Below are 12,861 nucleotides of genomic sequence, written 5' to 3' on the forward strand. Positions count from 1 at the left end.
ACTTTCCTTTCTGATATGTTTTTGCTGCTCTGAATATGGGTTAAGATATAAACATCTTCAGAAGAAAACAACCTTTCAAGGGTGGCTTTGTTTGTATTAAAATTATTTTAATTTAGGTACATGAATAAACAGGAAAATTGCAAGACAGACATAAATATCTATGTTTAATTACCAGAATTACAGACTTATATTTTAAGTATGATTTTCATAGATTCGTTTCCGCTATTTGGTCAACAATTGCTTTGAGCCCATAAGTGTATTTCACTTTTACATGTTGCCGGGAAGACTTTTGCTTTTATATTTACCTGGAGGACAATTTCCTTAAACTAATATTATTTATTTTATCCTTAGAGGTTTCACAACATTCTCTTTTGTGTTTTTTTAAAGTTTCTATGAATGTTTGTTTCTGAAGGAAGCTGGTTAATTGTCTTTTTCAGGAGTATTTGATTATAGTCTCTTAATTACTTCATTTAGTTTATCTATTTATATGCTTCTTTGATAGCAGTTTGACCTTTTGAGTTCCTCTTCATGAATGGGTGGTATCATGCTAGAAAGTGAACCTTTGATAAGAGGTACATTCACCCGTATTATTCTATGATTTCACTTTTTGCTGGTCTCTGAGAACAGACCCATTAAATACAGGAACTTTAGAATTCTGTTGAAAAGCTAGTTTCTTAGAAGTGTTAGGTAGCACTAGTTAAACTGAGATGCAGCTGTTCAATTTTTGGAGGAAAGGAAGGTGGGAATAACAGATAATCTCTCAATAAAAGGTGGTTTCTTTTTTCTGTTGCCACAAAACAAGCACATGGGTTAAATTATTTTATGAAACAATTCTTTCTAGAACCCATTTTCAGATGGGAGTTGGTTATATTTTAAAAGGACTTTTTGCCTTGCCCAAATCCTGTGGGCTTATATTCATATTTAATCAGTTTTGTCTCCATTCAGGCAGACCTTACACAGAAAAGGAAGATAAATGGATAATTTTGGTTATAGGTATCTAAAAGAAAGTATACTGGCCCAGGAGTTAGAAGTTCTGAAGTTTCCGTTCCCCATGCTGCCATTTGTTATGTGACTTATTATCTGCTCTGGGCTTTGGTTTCATCACAAGGCAAATAAAGGCAACAGGAATTTACTGAATGCCAATTATGTATTGTTGCTTTTTTTTTTCAGATGTGGATTAAAATGTAGAAGAAAGCAAGAGATTGTGAAAAATGTAATCTGTACTAGCTGCACCGATTTTGGAGAAAAACTCTTAAAAACAGCCCCCATCCTACCCTGTCAAAAATACATACTCTTTTACTGCCTCATGCTTTTTTTTTTAACTTCCTGCTCTTATTAACTGCCTGAAATTCTGCCAGTTGGAAGTGAATTTATAATGATATGTACCTCTTTTGAAATAATATCTACTGCCTCTGGAAAGATTAAGAGTTACCAAGTTACTTCAGATTGCTTTCCTCCTTTGTTAAGGACAGATTAGCTACAATGAGGGGGTGGCTATCCTAGTAGGAGGGGAAGGAAGAAAGGCAATTTCAGCATGAAGCTCTTTAGGCTGTGATAGTTAGGCAGGGGCTGATTCTTACAGCAGAGAGCACTCAGTTCAGAGAAGAGGAACCAGTGCAATCGAATGTTCAAGAGCATGGGCTTCGGAATCTAGCGTGTCTACCTTGTTTCCCTGAAAATGAGACCTAGCCGGACAATCAGCTCTAATGCGTCTTTTGGAGCAAAAATTAATGTAAGACCCAGTATTATATTATATCATATTATATTGTATTATGTTAGACTGGGTCTTATAGTAAAATTATAATATCGTATATTTACATTTATATATTATTTACACATATATTTATATATAAATATTTATACATATTTATATACATTATTTATATTTATATATTATATAAAATTATATTATATTATATTATAGCAGATTGTCCGGCTAGGTCTTATTTTCGGGGAAACACAGTAGGTTCCATTTGGCCTTGCCACAGGACTATAGATAAATTACTAAATCGGAGTTTATGAGCCCAGTGCCTGACTCATAGCAAGTACCCAGTGAATGGCAGTTGTCATTATTAAGATGAGGGCATCTGAGCACCTGGAAAAAAGGGACATTAAAAAGTGGTAGAAAAGTGCACAAAGGGAGGTACGAGAAGACCAATGACAGTTTTTTTCACACTCTTCAAAATTTTCCTTTTGGAGTAGTTCTATAGCCAGGAAATGGGGGAGTAGGTGGATAAATAAATAGGAGATTTTCCTCTTTACTTTTTTTTTTTTTTTTCTGTTGTCTTCATGCATTTCATGGCATCATGTTCCCAGGGTTTAGAACTTAACTGAGTTCTAGTAGACATTTTGGGTTGAAAACATATCTGTTGTTGTTTTTTATTTTGGTTTGTGGGCTACACTGTAACAGCAGGTCCTCAAATAACATCACTTTGTTCAAAGTCCTTTTGTTATAATGTTGCTGATATAATGTAGGTACATAACTTGTTTATATCAATTAGCCTATGGTAAAATTGGTTTTGTTATATGTAGTTTCTCTTAAAGTCGAAGAACCTATTGACAATGTTAAGTGAGGACTTACTGTGTGTGAGAAAATGCATTTCAAATTGTAAACTGGCTTGAAAATGAACTCCAAGAGCATATCCCAGTTTTAAAACTCTGGGATTATCTAAATTGGTCATAGCAAAGAATTCTTTGTTTTCCCTTTTTTGTGAGAGGATATGCGATGTTCCCAGATGAACAGGGGAGATTGGATTTGTAATCAGGTTTTCCAGGCTCTGCCATTTACTTGTGTATCCAAGTGAAAACTAGAACAACAGCAACAACAACAACAAACCAAACCTCTTTTCGTAGAAACAACTACTGGTTGAAAGTGACTACAATACTTAATTACTCCATGGAATGATTTAATCCAGGCCTTCCAACCTGTCTAGCTTTAAACTACCTCATTTACTCATTCATTCATTCATTGTACACAATTTCATTGAACATCCTGTAAAAGAAGCTAGTAAGACTAGATGACCCCCAGACTACATCCAACTATGATATTTGCGATTTAATCTTAGAATGTATTAAATATTTTTTAAATCTTAGAAAGAAGCATGCTTGATTTTTCTCACCTCACCATTCTTCATGAGAATAAAGTTTTCAAAGTTTTGTGAAAAACATACAAAAAGAACAGCTCAGGCTTTTGGTATTTTAAATTCCTTAAGCTATTATCAGTTGGGAATTTTTTTGGGTGCAAGTGGTTGAATGTCCAGGCCTTACTGTCTAATCAACAATTACAATCTATTGGTTCATGTAATTGAGAAGTTCAAATGTAAGGTGTGTTTCAGGTAAAGCTGGAAATAAGAATACAGTTTCTCTCTGTTCGTGTGCTGCCTTTTTCAGTGTTGGCAGCCTCCCCAGGTTATATACAGTGGACCGGTGGCAGCTTGAGGCTTTCTCCTTAGGCAGTAACAGTCTCGCGTATCACATTCCCATATTGCAATGTTCAAGGGAAGAGTGGTCACCTCTTCGGACTGCTCCTGCACAGAACCCTGCGTTTCACTCTCATTTGTTTAAACTTCGTTACATGCTCCTTCCAGAGTCTATTACAGGAAGATGGGAGGATACATTGATGAGCTTACCCCCACCCCACCCCCCACTTCCCAAGAGCTATAGTTAAGGTTAGCCCCACTCAAATACATGGCTGAGAATGGAGGAGAGGGTATAACCCAAAGGGAAATTGGGCACTGTTTGTTTGAGAAGGAAGGAATGGATGCTGGGGATTAGCTCATGTTTAGAGGATTTGGCATGCTGTAACTTGGGCATGTTTTATAAATTTATAAAATTGAAGCTGCTCTTCTTTTTTTTTTCTTCCTTTCTTCTTCTTCTTTTTTTTCTTAAAGCCAGAGTTTCTGTTTAAATTGCCAAAACATCTTTAAAAGATTTTCTATTTGTAGACCCTCTCAAGTCTAGCCCAGTTTTTTTCTGTCAACAGGTAGTGATGCATGTCAGGGCACATCAGTACTACATCTTAACATGAGCCTATGGGAAGTTAATAAAATATAGAGAGAGTGCACATTCAGCTATCTGTAATTCTGTGAAGTCAGGCCAGATGCTTAATGCACCAGTTAGAAACTGTACCACATCTTTCTGAACAATTCCAAGGGTATTGGAGAAATTATTAGATTTCAGCAGGTCACAGATGCCTTAGAATACTAAAAGGTTTTAAAAAATGCTATATTAAACTGTTCTTGTGTTCTGATATTTGCCTTTTATTAGTCAACACTTAAAATGTACCTAAAAACAATCACATATCCCTTTTAAGTATATTTCCAAAACATACTTTGCTGGAGTGAGATCTGTCATTACAGGACTTGAAACAGAAATCAAAGCAAAATCAAAGTTGTTATTTCCCTGCCTGCCTGCCTGTCTGCCCACCTGTGGTACATTCTTCCTTTCCCCAACATTCAAGTTAGACTGTTATACTTCAGGGATTGGGAGAAAGGTGATTAAAAAAAAAAAAATCTGAGAAAAAAAGCACCCCTTTAGCTTCCCGGGGGGAAAAAAGAGGAATTGTGGTTCAGAACAGGTTAGTAACCCAGCCAAAAGTGATGGAGTGAGGCAGCTGGCTAGTGCAAAACTGAAGGCCTGCTGATCCCTGCTTTCCTCCATACTCAAGGCTTTCGTGTATGGTCATGTAGACGTACAACTCCAGCTGATGTCGGATGTGTCCTTGTCCCCTTCCTACTCTCCAATGCCATGTCATCCTTCTGTCTTTGTTGAGAGAGAGAGAGAGAGAGAGAGAGAGAGAGAGAGAGAGAGAGAGACTTTAATAAGGGCGTGGTGCTAGAAGAGTGAGTGCAGTCTCCCTCTGATACTTTGTATGTGGCCCCGGGAAACAGAACCTCAATTCTTTGAGCCTTACTTCTCTCATTTATGAAGATGGAGATATGGGACCCACCGTATTTTGCTATTATGAACTTCAATAAAGTGGTGCATGTAAGAGTTCATTACTAAGTCTGAGAAAGCACTTAGCAAAACAGAACTAAAAACCTATGGATAGTGGCTTGTTATCTTCATTGTGATGAGTGGGGCCAGGATCAGTTCAAAAGGCACAGTCCACTAATGTTAGGTTGAGCTGTGTGTTTTCACAATTTATCTTTGGGAATGAAACAATTTGAGAAATGCTTCTGCTTACTGTCCTGGATTCTCAGACCTTGAGATAACAGTGTCTAAGGCTGGATCTGAGACTTAATTATAAATCAAAGGACAAATACCTTATCCTTAGAGATGACTAGTAGAAAACATAGCTTTGGAGGAATGGCTAGCAGGTAATAAAAATACATCAATATACATCTGATTATTGAGATGTATATTTACTAGATATCATACAAGTGGATTTCCCAGAAGCCACGTCATTCTCTCTACATAGCTAGTTATTGCTCTTAAACTCAGCCAAAGCTGTCAACACTTGTAAACCATCTTATTGTTTCACTATTTCTGGAGTATTGGTGCTAATTTTAGGTACACAAAAAGACTTTCTGAGAGAAAGATTTCCTGAAATTGTTGTCAGATTTTTCTTACTTTCTGGAAAGCAGCTCTCTTTGTGTTTAAGATGATCTCTTCTAGTGATTGCTGTTTCCCTGCACTCCAGATAACTTAGGTACATAAACATGTTTAAGGTTGAAAGAAACATGTTTAAAGTAGAATCAGAGGCTGTCTTATATTACCATGTTTCCCCAAAAGTAAGACTTAGTCGGACCATCAGCTCTAATGTGTCTTCTGGAGCAAAAATTAATGTAAGACCCGGTCTTATTTTACTATAAAACTGGGTATAATATAATATAATATAATATAATATAATACCGGGTCTTATATTAATTTTTGCTTCAAAAAACACATTGGAGCTGATGGTCTAGTTAGGTCTTATTTTCGGGGAAACACGGTCTATCTGTTTATAAATGACTATGGAAATTACCCCTCATTGTCCTTTAGGAGAAGCAGATTTACTAAAATTAATATTTCTTTTACCTTGGGAACTGGTTCAAATTGATTATTTGGAAGTAGTTTTTAAGACGTAAAGTATTATCAATCGATTAAATTTGGACTAAGTTAATGTTTTATAGTATCAGCTATTGCAAATAAAAATAAGTTAAAACTTAAGTCACATTTACCATTGGGAAATTTTCTGTAAAATATAAATCTAATTTTCTGAGTATGATTTATGACACATATGTTATATATTGATTAAACCATGTGTATAGTCCCCTCTGCTTCACTTCCTTCATATTCTAAGTGTTTAACCTTAAATTTGGGGAATTTAAAAGCATTTTATAATTCTTTAATTAGTTAAGATTTTATTCCTTTTCTTTGACGTTTAAAATGTTAGTGTTACAAATTTACAAATGCTCTATTTTACTAGGTTTCTGATGTATATTTAAAAATTGAGATCTAGACTTGACAAGTTTTATTAAAAGTACACAAATATTGCCAAAATTTATACTTTAGTGAACTTTCATTCTTAATAAGTTGTTTTTTAAAAAATGAGGGTAGAATTGAAAAGTAATTAGAAAGTATTACTTTGTAAAGTTAATTTCTGTTTGGGAGAAAGCTGAGAAGCTTTTTGGTAGTTGTTTAACTCTCATGTTTACATAGGAGCAATAGGGAGCTATTCTAGTTGCTTCCCATGCAGCCCCTCTTTGTTTTCTTCAGTGGCCCAAGGGACAGATTTGTTACTCTGAAGTGCCCACCTGTAATTCTGTCCACACCTTCTTCCTCGGGGCAAGTCAGAAGTGAGCTTACCAGATCACATCCTATTGACAAAGAGCAAAGCTTGTTGGCTGACTAAAGAATAGGATCGGACAAGTAAAATATAAACGACAGAGGTCATGCTAAAAATTCTAGTTTAATGTGGGTTTTTAAATACCTAAACTCTTTTGAAAGTAGAATTTATATCTTTTTGAAACATTCACTTTAGTTTCACTTTAGCATTTTAAGTTCAGTAAAAGTTAACAGTTTCACGCATTTTTTTATACACTATAATTAAGTAATCAGTATTGTCGTTATTATTATTGTCATTGTCTGTATTATTTGTCCCTTGCAAGCACATATTTCTGTCTTATATTTGGAAGAATTTAGAGAAAATTGTGTTGCATCTTATGAGCTTCCAGTATACCTTTCTAACAGAATATAGAAATAGTTTTCTGATAGGAAGTAGAAGTAGCTCTCTTGTCCAAAATAGAAATAAATGTAGAAATAAATTGTTGCAAATGTTAAGTAATTATAAGGAACTTTTAAATCATATTTATATCCTGTGTTCTTGACTAAAGAAAACAATATTACCACTCCATTCTAATATAGCTGGTAATTGCATAGCAGGCGCCAGTCCAAGAACTTGTTTTGGACACTCTAAAGATGGTATTAAGGTGGTGTCTGTAGTTCTAAGAGAAGTAGATGCTATTTAGGCTTAAAAAGGTTACAATTTTTTAATGTGCTTTATCCAACTCACTAGCATCTTCTTTGTTTTCTTTCAATTGGCTTTACTTCCAACTAAGTCTCTGAATTAGCTGGTTAGGAGAAATGGGTGGTAAAGTTTTCTAAGTAAGCTCTTGGTTTGAGAGTGTTCAGTAGATACACTAAACAAAAAGGGTGAAAAAAGACAAGACAGAACAGGCAGTCTAAGAAGGCTCTTCCAGTCTGATGCTTCTCATGCGTGGTGTCTTCCCACAGCTTTTCAACAGATGTTTATTGGATAGCGAGGTATGCTATAAATAAGTCTGGTTACTTTGATTCATTCTCTGTTTAGCAGACTTTATAACCAACCTTCTAAAGTTTCTCTATCCAGTCACACATAGATTATGGGTGGACCAAAACCATCTCATGACAGCTAGATATAGCTTCCTGAGCAATCCCAAAGAAAAGACAAAGAAACCTGTTCTCCTGCAGTGGATGAGAAGGTCAGGAGCAATTTAACCAATGCACTCTGGGGCTATAAGTTTATTTGAAATGAGACTGATAGCAGATAAGGAGGGAAATATTTTGAAGATCTATTAGGAGAGAATCACAGCTAATGAAAAAAGCAACAGTACGTTAATTTGTGGGGAACAGAGTAGATAGACTTTGAACTCTTTACCAGTTACTGTGGTGGTAAATGCAAGCAAGGAAGACAGAGGAAATACATGTTCTCCTCACCCATCCTTGTAGTGAATTTTAGGGAAGGATAAAGGAGATTGTCGAATTATGGAGGCCAATAAGAAAGAAAGACTTGCGCAAAATAGTAGTATCAATGTAATGAAGCTAGTATTCCAATAATGGTGATTATATGAAAAGAGTATGGAAAGCTAAGCATAACCTAAAATAGTAAAATTTGATTGCAGAGGAGGTGAAGTATACTTAAATATGGAGGTACACGTATATTACTAATTTGGGGTATTGAGGAATATGACATGACTTAGCTCATTCCATTCTCAGGCCCTTCCAGAGAAGAGAGTAGAGACTTTCCAAAAGCTGCCAGGTATATTATCAGGAGAGTCCATGGGATTCCCAAGTCATTATCTGTTCTGCCTCCAGGAATGCAATCCCTTGACCAAGGAAAGGTCTTCTCTGTATGGCAGGGAAACCATCTGCTTTAGGAGAGTGAAACCTGACACTTGCAAGAGAACTAGTATGGCCTAACTCAGCCACGACCATTAAAAAGGGATGTGTGCATGCGGGCACATGTCACAGTTAAATCACCCTCATGTCCATTGGGGGTATGGAGCAGCTTTCGGAAGCTTCTGGTTTATATCCAGATTAACATCTAGTCTAACACTGTAATGTTCATGAAGACAACAGAGTCTTCCAAAATATGAAACCAAAACAAAGATATATTGGTCTTAGAACATGGAATAAAAATACTTAACATTAAGGGTTTGTTGTAATTTGTATCAGAAAGTACATGAAAGAAAATATTAAGAAAAAAGTTATACCTGTCTAGGATGTGATATATATATATATATATATATATATATATACTAGAATCCTGACATACATTGCTATTTCTACTTAGCTCTTCTGAACATCGTTTTTTCCTTTGACTTCTCCTTTATGAACAACATCCTTCATTGGTAAACAAACACATTTCTTCACTATTAGATAAGGTAAACCTCCAATTGTCCAATTAGTCTCAAGGATTGATTTTGGTGGAATATGCTCCAGTTGTATTTTTCCCTCAATATCTCCAATATGGGATGGTTACAAACTTATTTAAAAATAAATGAATATTGTTTAAGAGACAAGATAGAATGACTCAGAAGATGATGCTATTAGGAACCATTTATACGTTTTTTAATTATAAGAAATGAGTTGACCACTACTATCAGATTTGTTGCAATCAGCTGTTGCATTTTATTTTACAGTTAACCTACAGCCATTAAACGACACTGTTTAATAGTTTGTTGTAGAGAGAAAGAAAATAATGATCATAATAAAGAAAATAACAATGTGAATTCCCAATATCCAGTGTTAACATTGGATTGTACAGAGCCTTTCAGTTTTATAACGTACTTACTTTCTCACTTTTTACACTTAAGAAAATTGTGAACTTGTATTATCAAGTATACCTGGATATTGTGTTATCAAGTATTCCTGGATAGCATCAGTTGTAATGGGAGCATAGTATACGATTGTTTGCACAGACAGTTATCAATGTAACTAGCCTGTCTTGCTGGGCATTTGTGTGCTTTTCAATTTTTCAAGATTATAAGCAAAATTATGATGAAAATGCTCCTAACTAAATCTTTGCGCTCGATCAAGTTTATTAAATTAATTTCTTTGAGGTAAAATTGATGGCTCCAAGAGCTGACTTTTTTAAAATGAACTTGCTATAATTATTAGATTGCCCTTCAGAAAGGGTATATTCTCCCAATCCTTGCACACTCAACCACACTGGGTAGTATTAATCTTTAGTTAATAGGAGATAAATTGGATCTTAATATTGTTTTAATTTGTATACATGAAAGGTGCACGTTTCTGTGAAATGCCTTATTTATGTTCTTTGTTTTGTATTCTCCTGGTTATTTGCATTTTTCTTATTCATTTGTAACAGTTTTAAAAATATTCTGAATAATGATTATTTGTCTGCAAAGTAATGTTGGAAGAGTCTTCTGTCAATGTAAAGGCTTATCTTTTTACTTTTGTTTTACTAAAAAGAAAAAGAAATGTTTCCATAACTTAAAGGTTTGTACTTTTTGGGTCAATTCAAAAAATAATTTTTTACAACATCATACAGGTATTATAAAGTACTCTTTTTCCTATTTTAAGTGGATATCAACCTTTTGTGTACTATATACTAGCCGTTTTTAATGAAATGTGGGACTCTTCCATAGTCTCTGTAGGGTCAAAACTGTTTTTATGATATTAATATCTTACTTGTCTTTTTCACTCTTATTCTTTCATACATGTGAAGTAGAGCCTTACAGAGGCTACATGACCTGTGATATCACAGGAAACTGAAAAGCTAAAGCAAGAATGGGAACCCAACTCTCTTATCTGTGATTTGCAGAAATGTACAATAATGTTACTCTTCTGAATAAGATTTTTGTTTGTTTGGAAAATAGTTTTTTTCCCCACAAAATATGCTTTTTATGTAAATATACATTGGGTTTATTGTAAAATTAATTTATAAGTATTTCAACATTTTCTGTTTTAATTTCTAACATATTAAACATTGATAAATATAACCCACATAAATAAAAGCTTTTGGGGAAACTCAGTAATATTTAATAATATAAAGGAGTCCTGTAACCAAAAATTTTGTAAACTGTTACTGTATATAAACAGTAATTTTTAATTTATAAATTCCCTTACTTCTTAACCATGTGTCAAAAATTAGGACATCTATTTCATTATCCTTGGGGAAATATGATCTGGAAGACAGTTCTGTTGCCATATACATCTATGGGTTAGTTAAAGTAAAGATAATTAACTTCAATTATTTATAATTTTTATTACTTATCTACTTCAGTCATTCATTAGCCCAGTGGATACTGTAAAATAACAGAAAGAGCATACGTTTTGGTGTCAGACAGAACCTGGATTTGTATCCCCAGCCTGGACACTCTCTAGCATAAGCTAGTAACTCAATATATCTGAACTTCAGCTTCCTGAACTGTGGGTCAGAAGAGAAAACACTTAATTTTCAGTGTGTCATACAGATTAAATGTATATGTAGAGCCTAAATGTATATGTAGGAACAAAGTTAGTATTCAATAAAAGGTAGCTGCTATTATATTAGTATATTGTTTTAGAATTATATTGTTTTCGTATTATATTAATTACTATGTTTCCTCACATAAAATCGTTTTGAATCTCCTATACATGTAATCAATAAAATGAAAGTTAAAATAGAATATACCACTCGTAACCTATCAAATTATAAAATAATGTTTTAAATGAATACTAACATGGGACAGAGTAAGGTGTGACTCTGTGACCGGATGTGTAATGTAGTACCTTTCTGGAAGTATATATCAAGGTCCTTAACATATCGTCTATTTTTAACTTAGTAATTTCTGCTCTAGGAAGCTATCCTAAGGAAATTGTAAGGAAGGTGTTCATTGCAGAAATATTTATAAGGGGAAACAAAGTAGAAGCAACCAGGTGCCCTTCTATAAGATGTGATTTATTCTATGTCTATGGAGATGATCCTTTTGCAACCGTTTAAAAATGTGTTCAGAGGTTTTTATGAATGACACAGGAATAGGTTGATTATATCATTGTGAGAAAATAAGGATATAAAACTTTATTGCCTATGACTTTAACGATAATAAAAACAAATAGAAATTGAGAAAAAAGAAAGGAAATACGAAGGTCATAACCTTATTAAATTCGCGAGCTTTCCACCATATAAGCGCATTTCGTATATAAAAATGTTAACAGTGGTTATCTGAGTACTATTATAAGTCTTTTTAAATTTGTGTTTATTTGAGCTTTCCAAATTTTTTTTTTACAATAAATGTGCTGTTTTCAATATTAAAATTTTATTTAAAAAAATCTTTGGTAATAGATTGGCTATTTTTTTAATGATCAGTCTTTCTATTTGTTTTTTATTAAATGTATTGGGGTGACATTGGTTAGTAAAGTTGTATAGGTTTCAAGTATAATACGTCATCTATATGTTGCATTTTGTGTTCACCACTCAGAATCAGTTCTCCTTCCATCACCACATATATTTACCCCTTTTTTTTCCCTCTTCTACCACCCTGCTCTCTCCCTTATCCTCCGGTAACCACTAAACTGTTGTCTGTGTCTGAGTTTTTGTTTGTCTTGTTCATTTGTTACTCTCAGTTTTGTATCCCACATATGAGTGAAATCATATGGTTCTCAACTTCTGCCTAAAAAGAGAACCATATGATTTCATTTACGTGGGATATAAAACTGAAAGCAACTAGATTGGCTAGTTTTTATTCCAGCCTTAGGATCACTGAGGTTGGGGAAGACCCTTGTATGACAATGAACTCTCTGATCAGTGTTGGAAAAGGGATAGTCCATATGGTTGTGTGTCTTTCTCAATAGAAAGAGAGGAATGTGTGGCTGAGCAAGGCTTGGGGCAGCAGATCTTGACTCAGCTGTGTTTCAAGAACAACTTGTGTATCTTAATTAAATGGAATTTTCTCCTAACTGCTCAGTGCTTTGGTTAAGGGCATCAGTTCTGCAGCGAGACCCCCTGGTTTGTAGCCCAGTTCTGCCAGTTGCTAACTGAGTTAATTAATTTGTGGCTAAATTACTTAACCTGTGTGTGTGCTTCAATATCCTAATATATATAAATTGGGAGTAATAATACTCTCTGTGCCGTGGGGTTATTGTGAGAATTAACTGAGATATTACATTTATAAC

The 12,861-nt window shown here is 34.4% G+C and overlaps 1 protein-coding gene across 2 annotated transcripts in view; it reads left to right on the forward strand.

Moving 5' to 3' along the window:
- The window catches only part of MACROD2 (mono-ADP ribosylhydrolase 2), a 2,095,255-nt gene that overhangs the window by 337,635 nt on the left and 1,744,759 nt on the right, over nt 1-12,861 (forward strand). The window lies entirely within an intron of this gene.

Source organism: Rhinolophus ferrumequinum, chromosome 23 (genome assembly GCF_004115265.2).
Source record: "Rhinolophus ferrumequinum isolate MPI-CBG mRhiFer1 chromosome 23, mRhiFer1_v1.p, whole genome shotgun sequence".
NCBI lineage: Eukaryota > Metazoa > Chordata > Mammalia > Chiroptera > Rhinolophidae > Rhinolophus > Rhinolophus ferrumequinum.